This window comes from Arachis stenosperma, chromosome 6, assembly GCF_014773155.1.
Source record: "Arachis stenosperma cultivar V10309 chromosome 6, arast.V10309.gnm1.PFL2, whole genome shotgun sequence".
Classification (NCBI taxonomy): Eukaryota; Viridiplantae; Streptophyta; class Magnoliopsida; order Fabales; family Fabaceae; genus Arachis; species Arachis stenosperma.
The window spans coordinates 27,609,138-27,628,928 of NC_080382.1; the positions used below are offsets into that span (position 1 = coordinate 27,609,138).

Genomic DNA, 19,791 nt, shown 5'->3' on the forward strand with positions numbered 1-19,791 from the left:
CTGTATTACTTGGGAGAGTACTAGGAGGGAGTTCAGTAACTTTCTTGCTCGGCTGTCCCACTTGTGCCTCCAAATTCCTAATGGAGGACCTTGTTTCAGTCATGAAACTTTGAGTGGTTTTGATTAGATCAGAGACCATGGTTGCTAAGTCAGAGGGGTTCTGCTTAGAGTTCTCTGTCTGTTGCTGAGAAGATGATGGAAAAGGCTTGCCATTGCTAAACCTGTTTCTTCCACCATTATTGTTGTTGAAACCTTGTTGAGGTCTCTCTTGATTCTTCCATGAGAAATTTGGGTGATTTCTCCATGAAGAATTATAGGTGTTTCCATAGGGTTCTCCTAGGTAATTCACCTCTTCCATTGAAGGGTTCTCAGGATCATAAGCTTCTTCTTCAGATGAAGCATCCTTAGTACTGCTTGGTGCATTTTGCATTCCAGACAGACTTTGAGAAATCAAATTGACTTGTTGAGTCAATATCTTATTCTGAGCCAGTATGGCGTTCAGAGCATCAATCTCAAGAACTCCTTTCTTCTGACTTGTCCCATTGTTCACAGGATTTCTTTTAGAAGTGTACATGAATTGGTTATTTGCAACCATTTCGATGAGTTCTTGAGCCTCTGTAGGCGTCTTCTTCAGATGAAGAGATCCTCCAGCAGAACTATCCAAAGACATCTTGGATAGTTCAGAGAGACCATCATAGAAAATACCTATGATGCTCCATTCAAAAAGCATGTATGAGGGACATTTTCTGATTAATTGTTTGTATCTTTCCCAAGCTTCATAAAGGGATTCTCCATCCTTCTGTCTGAAGGTTTGGACTTCCACTCTAAGCTTACTCCATTTTTGAGGTGGAAAGAACTTTGCCAAGAAGGCATTGACTAGCTTTTCCCAAGAGTCCAGGCTATCTTTAGGTTGTGAGTCCAACCATATTCTAGCTCTGTCTCTTACAGCAAAAGGGAATAGCATCAGTCTGTAGACCTCAGGGTCAACCCCATTAGTCTTGACTGTGTCACAGATTTGCAAGAACTCAGCTAAAAACTGATGAGGATCTTCCATTGGAAGTCCATGGAACTTGCAATTCTGTTGCATTAGAGAAACTAATTGAGGCTTAAGCTCAAAGTTGTTTGCTCCAATGGCAGGGATAGAGATGCTTCTCCCATAGAAATTGGGGGTAGGTGCAGTAAAGTCACCCAGCACCTTCCTTGCATTGTTGGCATTGTTGTTGTTTTCGGCTGCCATGGGTTCTTCTTCTTTGAAGAATTCGGTTAGGTCCTCTACAGAGAGTTGTGCCTTAGCTTCTCTTAGCTTTCGCTTCAAGGTCCTTTCAGGTTCAGGGTCAGCTTCAACAAGAATGCCTTTGTCTTTGTTCCTGCTCATATGAAAGAGAAGAGAACAAGAAAATATGGAATCCTCTATGTCACAGTATAGAGATTCCTTGAGGTGTCAGAGGAAAAGAAAAATGGAAGACAGAGGTAGAAAATTCGAACTTATCAAAGAAAATGGAGTTCGAATTTTGCATTAAGGAATAGTGTTAGTCCATAAATAGAAGGATGTGAGAAGAAGGGAAGTAATTTTCGAAAATTAAGTAAAAGATTTTGAAAAACATTTTAAAAAACACTAATTGATTTTCGAAAACAAAAGTGGGAAAGAAGTAAAGTGATTTTTGAAAAAGATTTTGAAATTAGAAGTTAAAAAGATTTGATTGAAAACTTATTTTGAAAAAGATGTGATTAAAAAGATATGATTGAAAAGATTTGATTTGAAAACAATTTTAAAAGATATGTTTTGAAAACAATTTTAAAAAGATTTGATTTTAAAAATTAATGACTTGCCTAACAAGAAAAGATATGATTCAAACATTAAACCTTCCTCAACAGAAAAGGCAACATACTTGAAATGTTCAATTAAATCATTAATTGTTAGTAAGTATCTTTGAAAAAAAAGAAAGAAATTGATTTTGAAAACATTTGATTGAAAAGATATGATTTGAAAAAGATTTGATTTTGAAAAACTTTGAAAACTTGAAAAAAATTGATTTGAAAAACAAAATCTTCCCCCTTGTGCCATCCTGGCGTTAAACGCCCAGAATGGTATCCATTCTGGCGTTTAACGCCCAAAATGCACCCTTTTTGGGCGTTAAACGCCCAACCAGGTACCCTGGCTGGCGTTTAAACGCCAGTCTGTCCTTCTTCACTGGGCGTTTTGTACGCCCAGCTTTTTCTGTATAATTCCTCTGCTGCATGTTCTGAATCTTCAGTTCCCTGTACTATTGACTTGAAAATAGAACCAAGATCAAATAAACAAGGCATGCAAAACACCAAACTTAAGATTAGACACTAGACTCAAACAAGAAACATCAAATATTTTTGGTTTTTATGATTTTGTGAAATTTTTTTGTGATTTTCGAAAATTAAGTGGAAAAAGATATCAAAATTCTTAATGAGAATTCCAGGAATCAGTGCAATGCTAGTCTAAGACTCCGGTCCAGGAATTAGACATGGCTTCACAGCCAGCCAAGCTTTCAAAGAAAGCTTCGGTCCAAAACACTAGACATGGCCAAAGGCCAGCCAAGCCTTAGCAGATCACTGCTCCAAAAGCAAGATTGATAAAAACAAATCAACAAGCTTCTGTGATGATAAGTTGAAACCTCGGTCCAATGAGATTAGACATGGCTTCTCAGCCAGCCAGATTTCAACAAATCATCATGAAACTCTAGAATTCATCTTTAAGAATTTCGAAAAAAATAAATACCTAATCTAAGCAACAAGATGAACCGTCAGTTGTCCATACACAAACAATCCCCGGCAACGGCGCCAAAAACTTGGTGCACGAAATTGTGATCACTACTTTGTCCATATTCAAATAATCCCCGGTAATGGCTCCAAAGACTTGGTGCTCAATACCATGGCATAAACACAACTTCGCACAACTAACCAGCAAGTGCACTGGGTCGTCCAAGTAATACCTTACGCGAGTAAGGGTCGATCCCACGGAGATTGTTGGTATGAAGCAAGCTATGGTCACCTTGTAAATCTCAGTCAGGTAGACTCAAATGGGTATAGTAATAAACGAATAAAGCATAAAGATAAGGATAGAGATACTTATGTATATCATTGGTGAGAGCTTCAGATAAGCGTATGAAGATGCCTTCCCTTCCGTCTCTCTGCTTTCCTACAGTCTTCATCCAATCCTTCTTACTCCTTTCCATGGCAAGCTCATGTAGGGTTTCACCGTTGTCAATGGCTACCTCCCATCCTCTCAGTGAAAATGTTCCCATGCTCTGTCACAGCATATGGCTAATCAGCTGTCGGTTCTCGGTCAGGCCGGAATAAAATCCATCGATTCTTTTGCGTCTGTCACTAACGCCCCGCCTGCTAGGAGTTTGAAGCACGTCACAGTCATTCAATCATTGAATCCTACTCAGAATACCACAGACAAGGTTAGACCTTCCGGATTCTCTTGAACGCCGCCATCAGTTCTCGCCTATACCACGAAGACTCTGATCTCACGGAATGGCTGGCTCGTTTGTCAGGCGAGCACTTGGTTGTCAGGCGATCAACCATGCATCGTGTATCAGGAATTCAAGAGATATTCACTAAGCCTCGGATGCTTGTAGAACAAGAGTGGTTGTCAGTCACTTTGTTCATAAGTGAGAATGGTGATGAGTGTCACGGATCATCACATTCATCAAGTTGAAGAACAGGTGATATCTTGGACAAAGAACAAGCGGAATTGAATAGAAGAACAATAGTAATTGCATTAATACTCGAGGTACAGCAGAGCTCCACACCTTAATCTATGGTGTGTAGAAACTTCACCGTTGAAAATACATAAGAACAAGGTCTAGGCATGGCCGTGAGGCCAGCCTCCCAGTGATCAAAAGATTCAAAGATCTCCAGATGAAATTACAATAGTAAAAGGTCCTACTTATAGAAAACTAGTAGTCTAGGGTGTACAAAGATGAGTAAATGACATAAAAATCCACTTCCGGGCCCACTTGGTGTGTGCTTGGGCTGAGCAAATGAAGCATTTTCGTGTAGAGACTCTTCTTGGAGTTAAACGCCAGCTTTTATGCCAGTTTGGGCGTTTAACTCCCATTTTGGTGCCAGTTCCGGCGTTTAACGCTGGAATTTCTTGAGGTGACTTTGAACGCCGGTTTGGGCCATCAAATCTTGAGCAAAGTATGGACTATCATATATTGCTGGAAAGCCCAGGATGTCTAATTTCCAACGCCGTTGAGAGTGCGCCAATTGGGCTTTTGTAGCTCCAGAAAATTTACTTCGAGTGCAGGGAGGTCAGAATCCAACAGCATCTGCAGTCCTTTTGAGTCTCTGGATCAGATTTTTGCTCAGATCCCTCAATTTCAGCCAGAAAATACCTGAAATCACAGAAAAACACACAAACTCATAGTAAAGTCCAGAAAAGTGAATTTTAACTAAAAACTAATAAAAATATACTAAAAACTAACTAGATCATACTAAAAACATACTAAAAACAATGCCAAAAAGCGTACAAATTATCCGCTCATCAGACACCAAACTTAGAACTTTTATGAATCAAAAAGGGACTAAGAACATGCAAAATCAAAAATTTTAAAAGAAAAACAAAAGCATGCAATTGACACCAAACTTAGAATATGAAACTAGACTCAACTAAAAGACTCTAAACCAACAAAAATAAAACAGTCCTAATCTAAGCAACAAGATAAGCCGTCAGTTGTCCAAACTCGAACAATCCCCGGCAACGGCGCCAAAAACTTGGTGCACGAAATTGCAATCACACTTTTGCAATCCCGCACAACTAACCAGCAAGTGCACTGGGTCGTCCAAGTAATACCTTGCGTGAGCAAGGGTCGATCCCATGGAGATTGTCGGCTTGAAGCAAGCTATGGTTATCTTGTAAATCTTAGTCAGGATATCAGAAATTATCAGGATTGATTGTGAAAAGCAAAAGAACATGAAATAGGTACTTGTTTTGCAGTAATGGAGAATAGGTTGAGGCTTTGGAGATGCTCCATCTTCTGAATCTCTGCTTTCCTACTGTCTTCTTCATCAAACACACAAGGCTCCTTCCATGGCAAGCTGTATGTAGGGTTTCACCGTTGTCAGTGGCTACCTCCCATCCTCTCAGTGAAAATGTTCCTATGCTCTGTCACAGCATGGCTAATCATCTGTCGGTTCTCGGTCAGGCCGGAATAGAATCCAGTGATTCTTTTGCGTCTGTCACTAACGCCCCGCCTGCTAGGAGTTTGAAGCACGTCACAGTCATTCAGTCATTGAATCCTACTCAGAATACCACAGACAAGGTTTAGACCTTCCGGATTCTCTTGAATGCCGCCATCAGTTCTAGCTTATACCACGAAGATTCTGGTTAAGGAATCCAAGAGATATCTACTCAATCTAAAGTAGAATAGAGGTGGTTGTCAGGCACATGTTCATGGTTGAGAATGATGATGAGTGTCACGGATCATCACATTCATCCGGGTTAAGAGCAAGTGATATCTTAGAATGGAAGCAAGCATGATTGAATAAGAAACAGTAGTAATTGCATTAATCCATCAAGACACAGCAGAGCTCCTCACCCCCAACCATGGGGTTTAGAGACTCATGCCGTGGAAGGTATACAATGGAATGTGTAAAAATGTCATGAGGTACAGATACAATGTCAAAAGGTCCTATTAATAGTAAACTAGTATCCTAAGGTTTACAGAAATGAGTAAATGACAGAAAAATCCACTTCCGGGCCCACTTGGTGTGTGCTTGGGCTGAGCAATGAAGCATTTTCGTGTAGAGACCTTTTCTGGAGTTAAACGCCAGCTTTTATGCCAGTTTGGGCGTTTAACTCCAAATTTTATGCCAGTTCCGGCGTTTAACGCTGGAATTCCTGAGGGTGACTTTGAACGCCGGTTTGGGCCATCAAATCTTGGGCAAAGTATGGACTATTATATATTGCTGGAAAGCCCAGGATGTCTACTTTCCAATGCCGTTGAGAGCGCGCCAATTGGGCTTCTGTAGCTCCAGAAAATCCACTTCGAGTGTAGGGAGGTCAGAATCCAACAGCATCTGCAGTCCTTTTCAGTCTCTGAATCAGATTTTTGCTCAGAACCTTCAATTTCAGTCAGAAAATACCTGAAATCACAGAAAAACACACAAACTCATAGTAAAGTCCAGAAAAGTGAATTTTAACTAAAAACTAGTAAAAATATACTAAAAACTAACTAAAAGATACTAAAAACATACTAAAAACAATGCCAAAAAGTGTACAAATTATCCGCTCATCACTAAGCGGCTAAATCATGCTGTCCCTAACCATGTGCTTGTGTCATGAAGGTCCAAGTAAAAAAGCTTGAGACTAAGTGGTTAAAGTCGTGATCCAAGGCAAAAGAGTGTGCTTAAGAGCTCTGGACACCACTAACTGGGGACTTTAGCAAAGCGAAGTCACAATCTGAAAAGGTTCACCCAGTTATGTGTCTGTGGCATTTATGTATCCGGTGGTAATACTGGAAAACAAAGTGCTTAGGGCCACGGCCAAGACTCATAAGTAGCTATGTTCAAGAATCAACATGCTTAACTAGGAAAGTCAATAACACTATCCGAAATTCTAAGTTCCTAGAGAAGCCAATCATTCTAAACTTCAAAGGAAAAAGTGAGATGCCAAAACTATTCAGAGGCAAAAAGCTACAAGTCCCGCTCATTTAATTATAATTAATATTCATTGATATTTCTGAATTTACAGTATATTCTCTTCTTTTTATCCTATTTGATTTTCAGTTGCTTGGGGACAAGCAACAATTTAAGTTTGGTGTTATGATGAGCGGATAATTTATACGCTTTTTGGCATTGTTTTTAGGTAGTTTTTAGTAAGTTCAAGCTACTTTTAGGGATGTTTTCACTAGTTTTTATGTTAAATTCACATTTCTGGACTTTACTATGAGTTTGTGTGTTTTTCTGTGATTTCAGATAATTTCTGGCTGAAATTGAGGGACTTGAGCAAAACTCTGAAAAAGGCTGACAAAAGGACTGCTGATGCTGTTGGAATCTGACCTCCCTGCACTCGAAATGAATTTTCTGGAGCTACAGAACTCCAATTGGCGCGCTCTCAACAGCGTTGGAAAGTAGACATCCAGGGCTTTCCAGAAATATATAATAGTCCATACTTTATTCGGAAATTGACGATGTAACTTGGCGTTGAACACCAAGTTCATGCTGCTGTCTGGAGTTAAACACTAGAAAAACGTCATGATCCGGAGTTGAACGCCCAAAACACGTCATAACTCGGAGTTCAACTCCAAAAAAAGCCTCAGCTCGTGGATTGATCAAGCTCAGCCCAAGCATACACCAAGTGGGCCCCGGAAGTGGATTTATGCATCAATTACTTACTCATGTAACCCCTAGGAGCTAGTTTATTATAAATAGAACATTTAACTATTGTATTAGATGTCTTTTGACCACGTTTCATCTTTGGTCTCAGTTTTGTTTTATTCTTCATCCTAAGAGGCTATTGATCACGTTTTAGGGGGCTGGCCATTCGGCCATGCCTGAACCTTTCACTTATGTATTTTCAACGGTGGAGTTTCTGCACACCATAGATTAAGGGTGTGGAGCTCTGCTGTACCTCAAGTATTAATGCAGTTCTATTTTCTTTTATTCAATTCTCTCTTATTCTTATTCCAAGATATTCATTCGCACCCAAGAACATGATGAATGTGATGATTAGATAACCCTCATTATCATTCTCACTTAGGAACGCACGTGATTGACAACCACTTCCGTTCTACATGCAACAGAGCTTGAATGTGTATCTCTTAGATTCCCCAACAGAATCTTCGTGGTATAAGTTAGATAGATGGCGGTATTCATGAGAATCCGGAAAGTCTAAACCTTGTCTATGGTATTCCGAGTAGGATTCTAGGATTGAATGACTGTGACGAGCTTCAAACTCCTGAAGGCTGGGCGTGATGACAAGCGCAAAAGAATCAATGAATTCTATTCCAACCTGATTGAGAACCGACAGATGATTAGCCATGCGAGTGACAGCCGCAGAGGACCATTTTCACTGAGAGGATGGGATGTAGCCACTGACAACGGTGATGCCCTACATACAGCTTGCCATGGAAAGGAGTAAGAAGGATTGAGTTGAAGCAGTAGGAGAGCAGGCGTCCTTGAGCCTTACAGTACCTCCATATGCTTATCTGAAATTCCCACCAATGAATCTGCATAAGTGTTCTATCCCTTTTATTATTTCTATTTTCTGTTTATTATTTATTTTAGAAAATCCATAATCAATTGGTTTAATCTGCCTAACTGAGAATTACAAGGTGACCATAGCTTGCTTCATACCAACAATCTCTGTGGGATCGACCCTTACTCACGTAAGGTTTATTACTTGGATGACCCAGTACACTTGCTGGTTAGTTGAACGGAGTTGTGAATTCAACCAGTGCCATAATAATGATTTCACTCAAAATAGTTAGAACATTGATCACAATTTCGTCCACCAGTGGGGGTACCTGCAAGGGACTCCGATGCTTAAGTTAGCAAGGGTGTGACCTTTTCAGATAAGATAAGTTAGTTATCTTATCTTTATCTTTATCTTATCTTTCATGGGAACCGCCCTTATCTCTATAGGCTTGGGTTGCCTTTGGATTGGGGTCGTGTTCCTCTATTTGGGCCCTTTATTGTGCTTTCCTGTGACTTGGCCGATCTCTTTGAGAAGAGGTCGGTTTGTCCTGACTTGAAGAGGTCGGTCACTTTGTCTGTAGAATATTCTGGGTCGGACAGCTCGACCCAGGGTATGAACACCCTGGGTCGAGATGTACGACCCAGGCTGAGTCGACCGACCTCCCTAGGACAGGACTACCCAGTCTCTTCTCAAAGAGATCGGCCAAACCACTACAGAGGACCAAGAAGGCCCAAAAAAGAGGAACATGACCCAAATCTAAAGGCAGCCCGAAGCCTAGAGAGATGAAGGTGGTTCCCTTAAAGATAAGATAACTTCACTTAAAGATAAGATAAGATAACTATCTTATCCCAAAGAAAGATCACTCCACACTATTATAAATACACTTGAGCATCCAGGTATAACTCATACTCTGATTCTACTAAAAACCTACTTAATACCTGTTCCGAGGGTTACCTAAAACTGTAGGTCGATCTCGGTCGAGATCTTCTGTGTTGGTCGGAGCCGACGTGTCCGGCAGGTGTATAGCGGCCGGAACGGGTGTGTCCGACTTGTGGAACTGAGAGTGCTGCTAATCCTTTATCACCGAAGGGTGGGGGGTACCGGCAAGGGACTCCGATGCTTAAGTTAGCAAGGGTATTAAGCAGGTATTGAGTAGAATCAGAGTATGAGTTATACCTGGGTGCTCCAGTGTATTTATAATGGTGAGATGTGACCTTCTGTGGATAAGATAAGTTTAGTTATCTTATCTTATCTTTATCTTATCTTTAAGTGAGGTCATCTTATCTTCAAGGGAACCGCCCTTCTCTCTGTAGGCTTGGGCTGCCTTAAGATTTGGGGCGTGTTCCTCTATTTGGGCTTTCCTGTTGACTTGGCCGAGCTCTTCCAAAAGAGGTCGGGTTGTCCTGACCTGAAGAGGTCGGTCGCTTTATCCGTCGAACATCCCGGGTCGGACAGTTTGACCCAGGGTATGAACAGTACCCCTGCTTGAGCTCGGTCTTCTTTTTTGAGGTCGAGTCCTTGACTTCGGTCCTTCTTTGGTGACGCCGAACTCAAGCATTTCGTTGATTCTTTTGTAGCAGTTTTGAATGTAGAATGTTTCCTCTAAAAGACGCGCGTTTTTATATCGGCGCTTTTTTGGGAACGTGCAAGGGTTTAATGCCTTCTTTAATTTGAACATTAATTATCCCGTTTCCCCTAGGCTCTTTACTTTTGATTTTGAAAACCCAGAAAACGGTTTCTCTCCTTTTATTTTCCTTGTAACCTCTTCGCAACTTTTTCCTCTTCTCTCTTCGCTCTCTGTCTTTCGCTTGTGCTTCTGCTTCCTGGCGTTTGCGGCGTCGCTCGGCGGTTTCCTAGGCAACTTTTGTTTCTGCATTTTTTCGAAGCTTCTTCCGTCTCCAGGTTAGTCCCCTTTCGTGCTTTCTTTTTGATTTTGGCTTTGTGATGAGGTTTTGGTTTTGATCCTCCCTTTTTGAAAAAGTTTGGATCCTTCTGTTTTCCTTGCACCCTAGATTTGTTGAAACGTGCTTTCTGAGAGTTTCTCTATCTTCTGCATGATCCTTTTTACTTTTGCTGGGTGCCTTTAGGGCTTTGCATGTTTTGTTGTTTCTGTTCTTGATATTGCTTGTCCGTGTCTGTTCCTCGTTTATTTGAAGGTTGCTTTTGTCTGCTCTTAAAAAAGGTTGCATCTTTAATGGTCTCTGCTTGGCGTGCTTTCTGCTGTGATGATTTTCTTGTGTTTTTGATAAAAAGTGTTTGGTGTTTTGAATTCTTTTTGAGAAATGCTGGGATGCAAGCTGTAGATCTTTTTCTGGAAACCTTGTTTTGTTACTGCCTCCAAAGGATGCCCCAGGACTTTGGTTTAAGTCTTGGGGTTTTTCTTTTCTTGCTTTTCATCGCTTGAGAAGTATTGACCGAATTGTTTTCTCCCTTTGTCCGAGATGTTTGTAGTAACCTCGTCTTCTTTTCTTACTTGTAGGATTAGTTGGCCTCATGTCTTCTCGCAATAACATTGTAGAGATATCTTCCAGAGTTCCCGAGGGGATGTCCGTTTGGCTGGACTACCTTGTTTTGTTGTGTGTTTCTGTTGTGGATGCTGAGTTTTGCACAGAACTGAGGAAGCGCCATAGGATTTGTGGTAACAATGCCCGTGAGGAGGATTACGAGCTTGTTGCTCCTGATTCTGACGAGAGAGTTTGCTTTCCGACTTCTGTTGAGGGAGAGCGTCCCTTCTTTTATGCTTATGATTACTTCTTCAGTCAGTTGAACGTTTCTTTTCCTTTTACTGCTTTTGAGACCGACCTGTTGTGGTCGTGTAACATTGCTCCATCCCAGCTTCACCTAAATTCCTAGGGTTTTATTAAAATTTTCAGCTTCTCTGCCGAGAATTAAATGTAACAACCTCTCAAACTCTTTTCCTTTACTTGTTTGTTTCCGCCAAGCGTGGCGGTTCTTCGAAAAAGAAAGCTTCCTGGGTTTCCTTCAGGTCTGCCCAGGGCCATAAGGTTTTTGCTATGTATGACGAGTCTTTTAAGGACTTCAAGAATTACTTCTTTAAGGTTCGTGCTGTTGAGGGGGCCCGCCCCTTTTTTCTTGATGAAAATGATGAGCCCTCTTTCCCTCTAGAGTGGCAGAAGGATGTAAGAGTGTCTCGCTATACTTGGGAGATGCTTGATGATGTCGAGCGTGTTTTTGTAGTTGTTCTTGAGGATCTCTAGGGGAAACCACCCCATCTTGATATAAAAAGATTTTTGAATGACCCGTCCTTGGTTCGGACTATTTTGGGTATTTGTCTGACTATTTGTCTGACTTGTTTCTATACTTGTTTCCTTTTTCTTCCTCTTATCAAATTTGTAACTCTTTGTTGTGGCTGATTTTGTATTTGCAGAGATGTCAAAGAATAGTGACCCCATGAAGGCCTTTAAAAAGGCAAAGAAGGCGACTGCTGCTTTGAACATTTCGGCCAAGGTGGCCGGGGAGGGGTCTTCTCAAGTCCCATTAAAGCCTCCCATGCCGATTTCTCCTGGGCCGAGGAAAACAATTCCTATTCCTCGGTTTCGTCAGGTCGATCCTCCACAGACTTCGGCCGTTGCTTCTGGCGCTCCTCTTAGTAAGAAGCAGAAAATAACTGAGCCTTTCAACCTTGACGCTCCTAACTTTGATCCGATCGAGTTTATGGATCAACAAATCGGTCCTTATCGCGCCCTTTCTATGGATGACGTCTCCCTTCTTCAGCATTTTGATTATGTGGCTCGAAGTGGTATTAAATTGGCACACTTGGGAGCGGCCCTATATCGAACTGCCCAAAGTCTTCCTTTCCATGCTACCAAAGCCTTTATGGAGGAGGCCAAACGGGAGTTTGATCGGGTAAATGGCTTGAAGGAGGAGCTCGAGGTGAAGGTGGCCAAGTTGGAAAAAGATCTGAAAAATGAGAAGGCGAGTTCCCTTTCTTTGGCTGCCTCTGTAAGGCTGGCTGAGGATACGGCCCTGAGACATAAGGATAGTTATGTCACATCTTATTGGGAGGGGATGCGTCTGAAGGAGGAGTTGGAAAACACCCGAGCTGATTATGCTGAGCTCTAGGGTCATCTTGTTGGTAGTGTAACCGCTGCCTACGAGAACCTGAAGGAGCAGGTTCGGATTATTGCTCCTGAGGCTGGCCTTACTCTCCTCAGCCTGGACAACGTCGTGAGGGATGGTAAGATTGTCCCTGATGACCAAGATGATGATGATGCTGATCCTCCCCCTGTGCCTTCTGTCAAAGTGTCGACCTCCTCGGTTCCTCCCGTTATGTCTGATCCGGATTGCCAGATTCTAAACCGGGATGATGGAATTGTAGATGCTGTGCCTATTCAGACTCGCCCTCCTTCTCCCCGTACTGATGCTGCCGGGAAGGCTCCCGATCTTAGTTGATCTTTTTTTCTAAGTGTTTGTGTAAATAGCCCGGTGGGCTTTTGAACTTGTTTATTGTTTTGTTTAACTGCTGACGCTTTTTAGTTGCCCGCCTGGCAATTTTATTTTGAAAAACAAAAGTAGCTTTCTGAGGTTGATTTCGGTGGCCTCTTGAAGCTTTATCATATTATGCTTTTATTGTGCTTTGACATGGTATCTGTTGGGATCTTGCTGCTTGGCCTCTTTAGATTGCTTTCGTACTTATTGTTTGTAGCTTGGATCCTTTTGAGGCCGTGACTGTGGGGGTCTGACTTGTTTCTCGGTTTCCTTGCTTTTGTTTGTATTTTTAGCGCTTCATAACCGATTTCTTTATGTTGGTCCCCTTCTAAGTTATTTTTGTAATCCTCTTTCCCAGACCTTTGTCAGGTCTCTTTAAGGGATTACTTTTATAACTTTTCTTTGTAGGAGACCGACTTCGTTAGGTCGATCTCTTCCTAGTTGTTTTTGTAATCCTCTTTCTTGGACCTTTGTTAGGTCTCTTTCAGGGATTACTTTTACAACTTGTTTTGTAGGTGACCGACTTCGTTAGGTCGATCTCTTCCTAGTTGTTTTTGTAATCCTCTTTCTTGGACCTTTGTTAGGTCTCTTTCAGAGATTACTTTTACAACTTGTTTTGTTGGAGACCGACTTCGTTAGGTCGATCTCTTCTAAGTTGTTTTTGTAATCCTCTTTCTTGGACCTTTGTTAGGTCTCTTTCAGGGATTACTTTTACAACTTGTTTTGTAGGAGACCGACTTCGTTAGGTCGATCTCTTCTAAGTTGTTTTTGTAATCCTCTTTCTTGGACCTTTGTTAGGTCTCTTTCAGGGATTACTTTTACAACTTGTTTTGTAGGAGACCGACTTCGTTAGGTCGATCTCTTCTAAATTGTTTTTGTAATCCTCTTTCTTGGACCTTTGTTAGGTCTCTTTCAGGGATTACTTTTACAACTTGTTTTGTAGGAGACCGACTTCGTTAGGTCAATCTCTTCTAAGTTGTTTTTGTAATCCTCTTTCTTGGACCTTTGTTAGGTCTCTTTCAGGGATTACTTTTACAACTTGTTTTGTAGGAGACCGACTTCGTAAGGTCGATCTCTTCCTAGTTGTTTTTGTAATCCTCTTTCTTGGACCTTTGTTGGGTCTCTTTCAGGGATTACTTTTACAACTTGTTTTGTAGGAGACCGACTTCGTTAGGTCGATCTCTTCTAAGTTGTTTTTGTAATCCTCTTTCTTGGACCTTTGTTAGGTCTCTTTCAGGGATTACTTTTACAACTTGTTTTGTAGGAGACCGACTTCGTTAGGTCGATCTCTTCTAAGTTGTTTTTGTAATCCTCTTTCTTGGACCTTTGTTAGGTCTCTTTCAGGGATTACTTTTACAACTTGTTTTGTAGGAGACCGACTTTGTTAGGTCGATCTCTTCTAAGTTATAGCAATTCCTCTTTAATAGGGTTGGCCAGACCTCTTTCCAGGGATTCGCTGATAACTTGGGTTGACTTGGTCCGACTTTTTAGTGTCGGCCAGTCTTTTTAAGTTATTATATAGCAATCCATATGACCTCGTCAGGTTCTTTTTGGGATCACTTTCGATAACTTCTTGCATTATTCTGTGTTCATCTTTGCTGATTTGTAGATGGTGGTTTTTGTCCTAGTTTAATCGACCTTTAGGTGAATCGCGTTTTCACCTTTGTCGGTCTATCATTCCTATCGAGATCGTATAGTGAATTTGTTCTTCACTTTCTGTTCGATCCGTTGCTTTATAATCGGACGATGAATGCTTCAGATTAATGCGTCTTGAGAACTTGTAGAATATCTTAAATGTATTTTATTTAAAGAAAGTGCAAATATATACAGGCGGGAGTTTTTCATACCCTTAAGTCGGCCACTAGTTTTCTGAAGCTTGCATCTGTAAATTGGGTACCGTTGTCTGTGGTGATGGAGTATGGTACCCTGAACCTCGTAATAATGTTCCTATATAGGAATTTCCGGCTTCTTTGGGCAGTGGCGTTGGCTAGGGGTTCTGCCTCGATCCATTTTGTGAAATAGTCTACTCCTACTATGAGAAATTTTACTTGTCCCGATCCCTGTGGGAAGGGTCCGAGAAGGTCGAGTCCCCATTTTGCAAATGGCCAGGGTGAGGTCACGCTAATGAGCTTTTCTGGTGGGGCGATGTGAAAGTTGGCATGCTTCTGACATGGTGGGCATATCCTTACATATTCTGTAGCTTCCTTTCGTAGAGTTGGCCAATAGAATCCCGCTTGGAGTACCTTTTTGGTGAGAGCTTGCGCTCCGAGATGATTACCACAAATGCCGCTGTGCACTTCCTCCAAGACTTCCTTTGTATTGGAAGTCGGTACGCATTTTAACAAAGGTGTTGAGATCCCTCTTTTGTATAGTGTGTTGTTTATGATAGTGTAGTACTATACCTCCCTTTTTAACCTCTTTGCCTCCTTTTCATCTGTAGGGAGAGCTTCTGTTTTGAGGTAGTTAATTATGGGGGTCATCCACCCTTGATCCCGGCCTGTTATGGCTAGGATTTTTTCTTCTTTTGATATTGATGGGTTCTGCAGTATTTCCTGGATGAGGCTTCTATTATTGCCCCCTGGTTTGGTGCTGGCTAGCTTTGAGAGTGCGTCAGCTCGGGCATTTTGTTCGCGGGGTATATGGCAAATCCTATATTCCCCGAGTTGTCTGAGCTGTTCTTTGGTTTTATCCAAATATTTTTTCATGGTAGGATCTTTGGCTTGGTAGCTTCCTGTTATTTGTGAGATAATGACTTGTGAGTCACTGTAGATGTTGAGTTTCTGAGCTCCAACCTCCCTAGCCAGCTTCAAATCAGCTAATAATACTTCGTATTCCGCCTGGTTGTTTGAGGCCGGGAATCCGAATTTAAGGGAAAGCTCAAGTTGGGTTCCTTGGTTGCTTTCGATTATCACACCTGCACCGCTTCCGGTTTTATTCGAGGAGCCGTCCACGTATATGCTCCATTCTATGGGGATTTCCGGGGTGTCTGTGAATTCTGTGATGAAGTCAGCTAGGTGTTGTGATTTAATTGCTGTCCGTGCCTCGTATTGGAGGTCGAATTCGGACAACTTGATTGACCACTGTAGGATTCTTCCTGCTAGATCTGTTTTCTGCAATATCCCTTTTATAGGTTGGTTGGTCCGAACTTTAATGGTATGTGCTTGGAAGTATGGGCGAAGTCGTCGGGATGTGAGTATCAGAGCGTAGGCAAACTTCTCTATTTTTTGGTAGTTCAGCTCTGTCCCCTGTAGTGCTTTACTGATGAAGTAGACGGGTTGTTGTCCTCCTTCATCTTCTCTAATTAGTGCTGAAACTATTGCCCGACTTCCTACTGCGAGGTATAGTATGAGTGGTTCTCCCTCTTGTGGTCGAGATAGGATAGGTGGTTGTCCCAAGAACTCTTTGAAGTCTCTGAAGACTTGTTCACACTCCGCTGTCCACTCGAAGTTCTTTCCCTTCTTTAAGATAGCGTAGAAAGGGAGGGATCTTATTGCTGACCCTGGTAGGAATCTGGACAAGGCTGCCAATCTTCCATTGAGTTGTTGTACCTCTTTGACGCAGGTTGGGCTCTTCATGTTGAGTATGGCCTGGCATTTATCTGGGTTTGCCTCGATTCCTCTTTGTGTGAGCATAAAGCCCAAGAATTTACCTGCTTCCACTGCGAAGGTGCATTTAGCCGGGTTGAGTCGCATGCCGTGCTTCCTTATGGTGTCGAATACTTGAACCAAGTCGGTCAGTAATGTCCCTTCACTTTGTGTCTTTATCAACATGTCATCCACATAGACCTCCATGATTTTTCCGATGTGGTCTGAGAAGACTTTATTCATTAGCTTTTGATAGGTGGCTCCTACGTTCTTAAGGCCGAAAGGCATTACGATGTAGCAATAATTTGCCTTTGGCGTGAGAAACGAGGTTTTTTCTTGATCTGGTGGATACATTGGGATCTGGTTGTACCCTGAATATGCGTCCATAAACGAGAGATACTTATATCCCGATGAGGCATCTACTAGAGCGTCGATGCTTGGGAGTGGATAAGGGTCTTTTGGGCAGGCTTTGTTGAGGTCAGTGTAGTTAGTGCACATTCGCCACTTTCCATTTGACTTTCTCACCAAGACGACATTTGCTAGCCATAGTGGGTATTTCACTTCTCTTATGAACCCTGCCTCTAGTAGTGCATGTACTTGTTCTTCTACAGCCTGAGACCGTTCTGGCCCGAGTTTTCTTCGTCTTTGTTGTACCGGCCGAGACCCCGGATAGACTGCCAACTTGTGGCTCATTAGTTCGGGATCTATGCCTGGCATGTCGGCAGCTTTCCATGCGAAGAGATCAACATTATCTCATAGGAACCGTATTAGTGATTCTTTTGCGTCTCCTTTCAGAATTGTGCCAATATTAGTTGTTTTATCCGAGGTATCTCCGATCTGGATTCTTTCTATTTCTCCTTCGGGTCGTGGGCGGAGTTCTTCTCGTCTCTGTACTCCGTCGAGTTCAATTGTGTGGAACTCCCCCCTTCGTCTCGGAGGTTTAGACTTTCATTATAACAGCGACGCGCCATCCTTTGATCTGCTTTTATTGTAGCTATCCCTTCTGCAGTTGGGAATTTCATACATAGATGTGGAGTTGAAACTATTGCACTGAGTTGATTTAACGTTGTCCGACCTATTAAGGCATTGTAGGCTGAGCTTACGTCGACCATGATATAGTCTATCTTGAGTGTTCTGAATTGGTTCCCCTTTCCGAAGGTCGTATGTAACGATACGTACCCCAGTGGCTGTACTGGGGTATCCCCAAGTCCGAACAGGCTGTTCGGATATGCTCTTAGCTCTTTCTCTTCTAAGCCGAGCTTGTCGAAAGCAGTTTTGAATAAGATGTCGGCAGAGCTTCCTTGGTCAATTAATGTACGGTGGAGGTTGGCGTTCGCCAATATGATTGTGATGACCATGGGGTCGTCATGTCTCGGGATGATTCTGGATGCATCTTCTTTGGTAAACGTGATTGCTGGGATGTCTGGTGCCTCCTTCTCTCCTTCGACATGGTATACTTCTTTGAGGTGTCGCTTGCGAGATGATTTGGAGATTCCTCCTCCAGCAAATCCTCCGTGTATCACGTGGACGTGTCCCTCCGGTGTGCGAGGTGATCGTTCAGACCGTCCGACATCTTCATCCCTTCTTCTTTTTCTTGGCTCTTTGTCCCGATTGGCCAAGAACCGATCTAGTTTTCCTTCCCTTACTAATTTCTCTATGACATTTTTTAAGTCAAAGCATTCGTTGGTGGAATGTCCTCGGATTCGATGATACTCACAGTATTCGTTCCGATTTCCTCCTCCCCTTTTGCCTTTGAGTGGTCGAGCTGGGGGTATTTTTTCCGTATGGCAGACTTCTTTATAAACATATACTAAGGATACCCTAAGAGGAGTGTAGTTATGCTATTTTTTTATTTTCTCTCCGGAGCGATCTTCCTTTTTCTTGGATTCTTTATTTTTATCTCGAAAGGCAGAACCGAACCTCGAGGCTTCCCCAAGTCGAGAATTTTCCTCCATGTTGATGTATTTCTGCGCCCGTTCTTGTACTTCGTCCAGGGATGCTGGGTACTTCTTTGATATAGATTAGCTAAATGGTCCTTCTCGTAGGCCATTTATGAGGCCCATGATGGCAGCTTCTGTTGGTAGACTTTGTATGTCCATGCATGTTTTATTGAATCTTTCCATGTAGTTACGAAGACTCTCCTGATCTCCTTGCTTGATTCCTAGTAGGCTGGGTGCATGTTTAGTTTTGTCCTTTTGTATGAAAAATCTGGCCAGGAACTTTTTGGCCAGGTCGTCGAAACTCGAGATGGACTTTGGAGGTAGGTTGTCGAACCATCTGATGGCTGTCTTGGTAAGAGTCGTTGGAAAGGCTTTGCAGCGAACTGCATCTGAGGCGTCGGTGAGGTACATCCTACTTCTGAAATTGCTGAGATGGTGGTTAGGATCCGAGGTGCCGTCATACAGAGTCATATCCGGAAGTTTGAAATCTTTTGGGATTTTGGTCTTCATAATTTCTCTGGTGAATGGATCTTGATCTTTGTGGGAGCTATCCTCTGGGGTGGATCGAGTAGCTTTAGTTTTGAGATCGGATTCGAGTTTCATAAGTTTATCTTCTAATTCTCGGCGCCGCCTTATCTCCCGATGTAGATCTTCTTCTTTTTCGCGTTAATGTTGGGCTTCTTTCTCAAGTTGCTTTAATCGATCTTGAAACGCCTCTATTATTCCTGGATTTGATGAATTTTTGTCTCCGTTGGGTTCCGGAGTGTCTTTGAGTATAGTATCCGCGTTTTTATGTGGCGTTCTATCTTCCAAACCTGAATCGTGGTCGTTGTCATGGTCATCCGCCATGTTTGATGGGATGACTTCTAGGTCCCCGGCAACGGCGCCAATGTTCCGAGGGTTACCTGAAACTGTAGGTCGATCTCGGTCGAGATCTTCTGTGTTGGTCAGAGCTGACGTGTCTGGCAGGTGTATAGCGGCCGGAGCAGGTGTGTCCGACTTGTGGAACTAAGAGTGCTGTTGATCCTTTATCACCAAAGGGTGGGGGGTACCTGCAAGGGACTCCGATGCTTAAGTTAGCAAGGGTATTAAGCAGGTATTGAGTAGAATCAGAGTATGAGTTATACCTGGGTGCTCCAGTGTATTTATAATGGTGAGATGTGACCTTCTGTGGATAAGATAAGTTTAGTTATCTTATCTTATCTTTATCTTATCTTTAAGTGAGGTCATCTTATCTTCAAGGGAACCGCCCTTCTCTCTGTAGGCTTGGGCTGCCTTAAGATTTGGGGCGTGTTCCTCTATTTGGGCCCTTATTTGGGCTTTCCTGTTGACTTGGCCGAGCTCTTACAAAAGAGGTCGGGTTGTCCTGACCTGAAGAGGTCGGTCGCTTTATCCGTCGAACATCCCAGGTCGGACAGTTTGACCCAGGGTATGAACTTCACTCAAAGATAAGATAACTTCACTCAAAGATAAGATAAGATAACTATCTTATCCCAAAGAAAGATCACTCCACACTATTATAAATACACTGGAGCATCCAGGTATAACTCATACTCTGATTCTACTAAAAACCTGCTTAATACCCTTGCTAACTTAAGCATCGGAGTCCCTTGTAGGTACCACCACCCTCCGGTGACAA

General features: G+C 42.4%; 1 non-coding gene across 1 annotated transcript; it reads left to right on the forward strand.

The window, feature by feature from the left end:
* Positions 1-724: 724 nt before the first annotated feature.
* On the forward strand, positions 725-832 carry LOC130937294 (small nucleolar RNA R71). The gene has a single exon (XR_009068518.1). It is a non-coding gene; the product is annotated as a small nucleolar RNA R71 (small nucleolar RNA).
* Positions 833-19,791: the final 18,959 nt, after the last annotated feature.